The following is a 10,033-nucleotide window of genomic DNA, read 5'->3' on the forward strand; positions in this document are numbered from 1 at the left end:
ACATTTGCTGAATAAAGAACTAGAATGGAATTTAAAAAATTTGAAACAGAAATCGTTTGAAAGTGCAAACAAACCTGGTAAATACCTGGCCTGGCAATTAAAAAAAAGGAAAGAAAATAAGACTATAAATAAAATCATGGCAAATGGGAAAACAGTAGTGGATCAAGAAGGAATTAAAAGAGAATTCTTTAAATACTATGCAAATTTATTCAAGGGTGTGAATGTAAGTAAAGAAAAAGTGGAAGAGTATCTACGAAACATTCAGGTGGCACCTTTGATGGAACATATGAAAAAGATATTAAATGACCCAATAGAGAAAATTGAAATAGAAGCAGCAATAAAAGCAATGCAAGAGGGTAAAGCTCCAGGGCCAGATGGATTCACGTCAAAATTTTACAAATCTCTTAAGGATGAATTAACACCCAAACTGTTGAAGTTGTTAAACACGATAAGAGAAGAAGGGAAAATCCCAAAGACCTGGAGGGAAGCTGTAGTCTCTCTGATTCCTAAGGAAGATAAAGATAGCACAAACGTAAAAAATTATAGACCAATCTCATTGTTGAATAATGACTATAAGATCTATACAAGAATTTTAGCAGAGCGACTGAAACAATACCTGACCAACTTTATAAACAAAGACCAAGCGGGATTTCTTCCTAAAAGACAAATAAGGGACAATGTAAGAGCTGTTATTAATGTTGTGGAATACTATGAAAAGCACCCGGAAAAAGAAGTGGCCTTATTTTTTGTTGACGCAGAGAAAGCCTTCGACAACTTAAATTGGGACTTTATGTTTGCGGTAATGGAAAAAATTAATTTAGGGGAACAATTTATAAAAATGACAAGAGCAATATATACAGATCAGCATGCAAAATTGTGTATAAATGCAGACCTTACCAAAGAATTGAAAGTGAGTAAAGGAACAAGGCAAGGATGCCCGCTATCACCATTGTTGTTTATAATGACTCTTGAAATTTTGTTACAACAAATTCAAAAAGATGAAAAAATAGAAGGTCTAAAAATTAGAAGATTCTCTTATAAATATAAAGCTTTTGCAGATGATATAGTGTTCATAATGGAGAATCCGGTTCAAGTGTCACCACTGCTGTTAGCTAAGATAAAAGAGTACGGAGAACTAGCAGGATTATACATAAATAAGGAGAAATCGAAATTCCTCTGTAAAAACATGCAACCAAATAAAACAAAAGAACTACAAAAGGTGACAGGTTGTGAAGTCACAACCAAAGTTAGGTACCTTGGAATAGAGATAACAATGAAGAACATTGATTTATACAAAAACAATTATGAAAAACTGTGGTGTAAGATGGACAAAGATTTGATGAAATGGAATAAACTCAACTTGTCCTTACTGGGCAGGATAGCTGCAATCAAAATGAATATTTTGCCAAGGATAATGTATTTGTTTCAAACCATCCTGATTGTAAAAGAAGCAAAACAATTCAACAAATGGCAAAGGAAAATCTCTGATTTCATTTGGGCCGGAAAGAAACCAAGGATTAAGATGAAGATCTTAACGGATGCCAAAGAGAGAGGAGGTTTTCAACTTCCCGATCTAAGACTATACCACGATGCAGTTTGTTTGACATGGATAAAAGATTGGATAATGCTGTTAGACAAAAAACCTCTGTGGTTAGAAGCTCACGGAAATAGATTCGGCTGGCATGCATACATGTACTATGGGAAGAATAAAATGGATGGTTTTTTCTCTCACCACTATGTCAGAAATACATTACTAAATACTTGGATAAAATACAAGAAATACGGGGACGAGAGAAAACCATTATGGATAGTGCCAGCAGAAGTAATAAAAATAACAGCCGATTCTGAAGAAAAAAGAGAAATGTCATATAACCAACTGCTTAAGATTCAAGGAGACAAAATTGAAAAACCTCAGAAGAGCTAAATAACAATTATGACTGGTTTCAAATGCAACAAATTAAAAGTTTGATGGAAAATGACATAAAATCAGAGGGGATTAGACGAGAACAAACAGAACTGGAAAGAGTCCTGTTAGGTGACAATGAAAAATTGATATCAAAAGTATATAAGTTATTATTGAAATGGTCTACAGAAGAAGAAGTAGTAAAGTCTCAAATGGTCAAATGGGCAATTAATGTGAATAGAGAAATACAAATGGAAACATGGGAGCACCTCTGGAAGAACTCAATGAAGATATCAACTTGTCAAAGCATTAAGGAGAACTGTTTTAAAATGATGTATAGGTGGTATATGACTCCGAAAAAATTGGCTAAGATAAGTAAGAAAATGTCGGATAGATGTTGGAAATGTAAAAAACATAAAGGTTCTTTCTTCCATATGTGGTGGACATGTGAAAGAGCGAAAGAATTCTGGAAGATGATACAACAAGAAATCACCAAAATTTTGGGCTATGATTTTAAGAAAATTGCAGAGACGTTTTTACTTGGATTACAATTAGAAAAATACCCAAAAGAAGACAGGACTTTAATTTGGTACCTGTTATCAGCTGCTAGGACTTTGTACGCGCAGCTTTGGAAGCAAGAAAAAATACCAGAGAAATGGGAATGGACCATGAAAGTTTTATCGTGGTGTGAAATGGACAAATTAACCAGAACACTAAGAGACTATGATTTAGAGATATTCAAAAGGGAGTGGAGAAAATTTAAAGGATATATGGAGAAAACTTGGAAAGTAAAGAAATATTGGACATTTTTTTAGTTGTAAGAATATATATATGGAACTTTGAGCAGTCAGAAGTGCCTTTAGTATGGATTTGAACTTATAACCTCGGGGAAGTCAACATTGGAGGGAGGGGGGATGGAAATGTCATATGGGTTAATGTGAAAAAAGAAAAAATTAAGGAATAGATAAGCTTTGTAACCATATGCTACCAATAAATTGTTTAAAACCAAATAAAAAAACAAAACATATCTTATTGACTGACCATTCAAATTCCCCTTGGGAAATGGACATAAGGCAGCAGAAACCCCAACAAAGGCTTGACACCATTGTAGCCTTTGTTTCTCCCAGTTCCTTGTCCTTACAGCCCTTTTCCAAGCTAAGTTGACTACTTTAACCCTTGCCTGAGGAGGAGGATCTTCTGGACCCAATCAGAATGCTGTGGTCTTGGCCACACCTTTCCCATTAAGATCACTTGGACTATCCCTCATTATAAATGTTCAGTGATGCCTAGTAGAGAAAACACCATTTAACCTGACACATTTGCAGCCCAAAGCAAGAATTAGATTTGGCTTTTTCTTCATCGGCTTTCCCAAACCATTAAGTCACCATAAAAGTCACCTTCTTCCAAGGAAGTAGCTTGAGGTCTTTAAATTCCTTCTCTTCTCTCCAAAAATGTGCATTTCTTTCTCAAAGCATCCCTCCTATTCATATGCAGTGAAGATCTAGAGTTTTTGTTTTCATCCACAAAGTGTTGGCAATGACCTGAGGAAGCCATGAAGTGGATAATCACAGAAACTACCTTAAACATACCAGCCACTTGAAAGGATTGGCTGAGATAGCTTCACTGGCTGTCTTCACTTCCCAACTTTTAAGGTGACCAATGGCCCCAGCACTTCAGTTGCAACAGGTGTTACTGAAGAGCTAGCAGCAGTAGGAGCTAGAAGTCCTCAAGCTGATGCTCCAATGTTGATTATTTGATTGCTGCTTTCTGTTGTGTAACCAGGAATGATATCCGTTCTTTGCAACAGGATGGCTGCCAGATTTTTTATATAGCATGGTCTTGGGCTCCTTGAATTACATTTGCTGAACATGAATCCTTTTTTTCTTAATGAGATCAATCCTTTCACAGCATTGCTGCGATTAAAGCCACTCTTGACTGTCTCCTTGGACAGCTAATTGAATGCAGTCTCATTGTGGTACAGATTGACAAGTCTTTCCTAGACATACTCATTCAACAGTCTAATGAATGCTCGTCTTCACGAAGTTTGTTGCTTTGCCCTGGCTTCTGGAGAACTTGAAGTCCTTTAATACAAGAGGCCAATAGCTATGGAACCTGCTGTTAGAGATGGCTGATGTCAGAGATGGCCAAACAGGTAATGGCTCATAAAGCAAGCAAGGTTTACTTGTTGCATGGGAGATTAATGAGGTGTTGAGGGCATTTTGAGGGTTCAAACACACATTTTACAAGACATATCAGAGAAGTCACAACGTTTTGAAGCTTTGTAGGAAAAGCTGTTTTCAAGGTGTTAGGGTGGCACACAGCAATAGACCATGGGGTGACCTGAGCAGTGACAATATTGCTTTTATTTCCCAAGGGGGATGCAGCAGGGGTGTTCAGAAAGAGGTAGCCCAATTTATTTGGCGTCAGTCCAGCAGCCACCATCACCCAAGCTCTTTGTCTCAGCAGAGTGAGAGTAAACAGCTTGTATGAACAACTTTGTTGATGGAGTTCAGGTAATAGTCTGCATTAGCACTGCTCTCTCAGACCCAGGGATGAGAACAATATAAGTGTGATGCATTGACAGGCCTTTAAGGAGGTGGAGAGATGAATTTGATTCCAGGAAAAGGCACTGAGAGGCAGCCTGCTGGAGAATTGGCTTAAGGCAAGAAACCTTTAATCTTCAAGCTGCTCTTGCCTGGGGACTCTGTAGGCAAAGTGTGTGCAAAGTAGGAAAGGAGCCAGGAATAAGCAAAGGTACTGCATCCAAACATAATGCAAAACCAAGCATAAAACTAGCTGCAATACATAACCCAGTTTATTTTATTTATGTCATCTATACTGTGCCTTTCTCCCCAGTGGGAACCCAAAGCTGCTTACATCATTCACCACTTCTCAATTTTATCACCACAACCCTGTAAGGTAGGCTAGGTTGGGAGTGTGTGACTGGCCCAAGATCATCCAGCAAGGTTTCTCGTGGGTGTGCACTTGATGGGTCTTCCAGATACTATTCCAACGTTCTTGACCACTACACCACACTGGCTCTCCACGTCTTCATATCTTGACTTCAAAAGCTGGTTTTGTAGATTCTGATCACTTGACTAGGGTCAGTTTGAATTAAATCAGTTTCATGTTACATTTGAACCAACCCTGTACCCTTCTTAGTAAGTTCGGTAAAAACGTGCCAGATTGCCACAGCCAGTCACAGCACTTAACCTTTACCAGTCCCCCCTCCCCCTTTCAATTTCTACAGTGTCTGTTTCTGTTCAAAACACAGTGCAGGGCAAAATTCTTTTGTAAATCATGGGTGGCAAACCATTTCTCCTGACCATTAAAAACAGGACAAACTATCCAAGTCCAAAAGCACCAGGTTTTTTACATCCACAAAACAAACAGTAGTCATGTAGCGATGTCACAAAACCTGTAACCCAGGTTTCACGGTTTTGCAAAATAATTATGTATACAAACATTTTTATAGCCATTTTGCTATCCAAACATCATTCACAATTGCAAAATACTGAGACCATGTGCCCTACTTGTTAAACATGCCTCAAGTTGTCAAGGATCAAGAGCACTCATTCCAATGTTCCAATGGAATGCATTCCAATGTTGCTTTTCCTGTTTGCTATTTAAGCCCAACTATTGCTTTAAGCCGCTATAACATGGTGTGCTAAATTAAACTTGTCTAAGTGGTACCCTTATATGTGCAGACATTTCAAGTGTGTAAGCTGTCTGCAGTGGTAGTGGTACCAATGAACTGGGATCAAGCCCACTAATTCCACCCTACCATACTTTGCACAGAGCCTACACTTGTGCACACACTTCCTTTTTTCAGCATACAAAGTCTACACACATTGTGGAGTATATACAGGCATTTCTCCTCCAATGACCCACCCCCACCCTCCAAAAGCATAACTGAACAATTTGTGAGCAGACTCGAGCTGCCAAGAACATTATAGGTCAAGACAAAGCTAGAGGGCACTGGTTTGTTGCACATTATTAGGAACAAAAACTTGGCCATGGCTTATGGTTTACATCCATGTATAGTTAATTCAAGTGAGTTCCAAAGGGAACACCTTCTAGTAAGTTCTAACTTTGAGAAACTCACTTGCCTTGCATAGACCTACCCCAAATGGACAGCAAGCATTAAGACACTTCATTAGTGGTCCAAAACAATAAACTACTTCACTTTCCTATCCTAGCATCTCAAAGCAGCAGCAGTTTATGGAGAGAAATCTATGCACGAGCGCAGATTTAAGGTCTAAAGTGACAGCAACCATCCACCTCCACCCGCCCCCCATGCACAAAATGGAAATCTTTTTTCATAGCTGGTAACTGCAGTCAGAATGTCACACTGAAAGCCCCACCTACTCAGTTATTTTTATAGATGGTACACATTGAGGACTTGTGCACAAGGTCAAAACAGTTCTTTCACGACTTGAACCAGCTTGTTGCATTGCTTCAGGGAATGGAGAAAAGCAGCTGTGTATCAAAGCCAGCTTTTCTTGTATTGGTTGTCCTGATGTCTTCAAGACTTTGTGGTAAAGCCCAAGTGTCACCAGTAGAGCACTCTCCAGTCATCTGGCATTATGACAGCTTGCTGAAATTTCTCCATAAATACGTCCAAGTCTGGATACTTCATTTTGCCTTCAGCTAAAAAATTTCCCAGCAGCTTGTGCAGTCATTCTGGAGTATTTTAAGTATCCCAGTCCCCTCCCTATTACCTCTCAAGGTAGCAAGCACCATAGCACCATCCTGTAAGATTTTTTTGTAAGCAGCAGTATAAACTACATCGGCTTAGGAAAGTAACTTTTCTTAATTTCACACTTCAGAGAGGTAAGCAAATAGAAGGGAGCACTAGAGTTTAGTGTCTTGATTACAGTGTGGAGCTGTCGGAAGATACAGGTGAATATATGTATGCCCTGTAAAAATCACTTTACATTTGTCTTTTCCAATCACATAACTGAGTTTTCTTCTAATGTTTCCTTTCAGATATTGTATTTGCTGTCACAATTCTCTGAAATGAGCAGAAGCAAATAAAGCCACAGGCACCAACACATTTTAAAGTGGCCAGAGATTCCACTGAGGGTCTGGCAATGGCATACATCAATGCAGTATGCGGGTAACATTAAATGAAGGGGATAAGGTCGATGCGTACAAGTAGGAAGCAGGATGAAGAGCTGCTGAAGCTTCTGATCTTCAAATCATTGTGCTCAAGATCACAAAGTAATTGGCACAGTTCTTCCAAGAAACACTGCAGTACTAGTCTTTAGCTCAGGAGCATGGTCGGAAATGATTTCTAACGTATTTTAGAATGACAATGAATACTGATAGAACGTAAAAAGACAAAAATACATACAATTATTACGAAAACATAAACAGACTGATGTTACACTGGCCTGATAAGGGAATTTTACTTGTACTTAGGACCTAAACTGGAAGGTATATATCGGCATTAGTATGTTGCTGCTACTGACATAAGGCCAGATACATTTGTGGCCTTTAGGTCATTTATTTCCAGATTGGAACATTCCATTTTGGGTCCAAAGTGTGTATTACATAACAAATGTAACAGGGACTATAATTTGTACTATTCGACCTCTGAAAGCCTCTGCAGGCCAAATATAACTCTTTGTGCCTGTCACTTTGATTTTATAAGGCTTCATTTGGCCCCCTACATTTTTGTTTTTGTAATAAACACATGCACTTATAACTATTGATGTTTTAAACTTCTGGCCCCTTACTAGTACTCTAAACTTCCTTTGGAGGTTTTTGCTTGGTTGGTTTGGTTTCTTCTCCCTCTTTTTTTGGTTGGAATGTGGAGCCTATTTGCTTATGCTAGTCAGTCTACAAAAGAATTTTTTTGCATCAATAAGTCAGTGAAAAATCATTTCTTGCTACTTGCCACCCATCTATGCAGTCACCGAAGTGACCTCCACAGCATCAAGGCAAGACATAAACCATTAGAAATCTAGACCAAAGGGACACAAATTTTCTGTTACCTGCTATGGTGGCCATAACTAGAGACAAGTAGAAAAAAAATAATCTCCCTCTCACCAAATATTGTCATAGCAACCAGAGAATGCAACTCCCAAAATAAGGGACATGAGCTATAAGCTTGACATGTGATTCCGAAAGGAAGTATACAAGAACTTGTAGGAGGGATGTTACCATTTTCCATTATTGTAATTTTCCTCAGCTTTTACTTTCCCTCTGCAGAACTCCAGATTGCACTTGCTGTGGCGCAATTTCAGCCACCCTGCTGCATCATGAGTGAGCTCAGAAAATTCTCTTCTACAAGTGGTATGAGAACTACCTTTGTATTTACATATACTTACCGCAAGGGTGACTAAAGACTATTGACTGCTATTATGTTCCCTATCTTGCAAAGCACAACCTCCTACGTTAACCTAGAAGTTTCTATAAACAGCACAGCTGACATTTCACTGTATATATTCAAATTTGAAAGTTGTGCTTTACATCAGTTTTCAATGCATTTGCAAATTTCCACCTTGTGCAATATATATTAGTTCCAATTGGAATAGGTGGATCTCAGCATCCTAGAAGAAACGAAGCTGTGGTTGTGGGCTCAGAGCCAACCAAAACTTTGCTGCGCTCTTGTGCATGCAACCAATACAGTTACTACAAATTAGTTTCTTAGCCTTATCACTTCAATATGGAAACCTAGAGCGGCACAGAGTCTGACTCTTACCTACCTCTTATTTGGAGTTTTACTGCATACTTTACATTTCTGATGACGTTAAACAACTAATTTTTCTTGAAAGCAGCACAAATTATGGTTGCCAAATTGGTAGCTGTTTTCATTCACCCTTCTTCCTTCCACTGTTACAATACTATCCAACTGACTCCACTCTGACAACAAATATAGGCAAGAAAGCAGAGGTGGGTGGACATTGGTAGAACACAGTTGAACAGATGCAATGTTTAGCTTTTGCTATTCAATTTCTTATACATTGTCCATGAACACAAGTTAAAAAACTGGCTCGCCAAGACTGAACATTTATAGCCAGTTATAAATGGCACAAACTCAAGTGTACCAGAATCACAGCTTAGAAAGTGGAAGATGAAGAGCAATAAATACACCAAGTGGTATCCCCTTCCCACGCTTCCTCAGAGGCCATGCCTTAGCTCATTCACATTTCACTTGTATTGTGTGCAAGGGGAAGCAGATGAGTGCAAGATGCTTTCCAATCCACCAAAACCAGCTGGGAACTGGTCTAGGCGAGGATATGGAAAGGCTGACAAGACATACAGACAGATACTAGAGGATACGTATAGCCTTTCTGTCAGAGTATCTGTATTCTCCACGGTGGCATCACATTTGAAATCACACATTAAGAGCCTAAAATCCTGCAAAAGAGGATCAGTTTAGAAGAACTTGTAGGCAGCTAATCATTTTCATTAGCGTCTCAACTACTATCCACCAAAGTGTAGCATATCTATACTCTGAGTACTCAAGACAGCCAGAAGCATCAGTCCTACTTTTATTAAGTCAACAGGTATGATATGCAAGTGAATCTCACTGGGCAAGATGTAATCAACCATTAGATGCAGCATCCCTCCAACAAAAAGACCTAGAATCACAACAGGCATAGTGTGAACCTCAGCATTACTTCAGAAGGACTTGTGCTATTTTCTTTCATTCATCTGGTAATGCTTACGCCGATCAGTTGGTACAAAATGAACTTTCATGCTCAAACATTTTAAGTCAACCAATTCATATTCAGTATTGGCCCATTAAAAACACAGGCCACATCCCTTAACACAGTGGTGTAACAACAGAACAAAGAATTGAGAGGAAATTAGTCATTAATAGCTAATACTAGCAAAAAATGGTGTGGGCAGATGTAATTTTGCAAGCCATGCCCACTGCTGGGTGCATAAAGCCATCACTCCCTGGATAGGAATTCAGGGATATGTGGGCTAAGAACTACACTACACAAGATGCTTGGCATTAGAGGCATTTATAATGCCCGCTTTTCATGACAGTTTTATAAAAGAGCATGAAAATAAATCTTTATTTTGTTAACACGCACCAGTATTAGGGAAAATTGTTTCACAGCTTGACACATTTTAAGATACACAGCTATTAAAAGAACAGCAAATGGGCCA

Source organism: Heteronotia binoei, chromosome 2, assembly GCF_032191835.1.
Source record: "Heteronotia binoei isolate CCM8104 ecotype False Entrance Well chromosome 2, APGP_CSIRO_Hbin_v1, whole genome shotgun sequence".
NCBI lineage: Eukaryota > Metazoa > Chordata > Lepidosauria > Squamata > Gekkonidae > Heteronotia > Heteronotia binoei.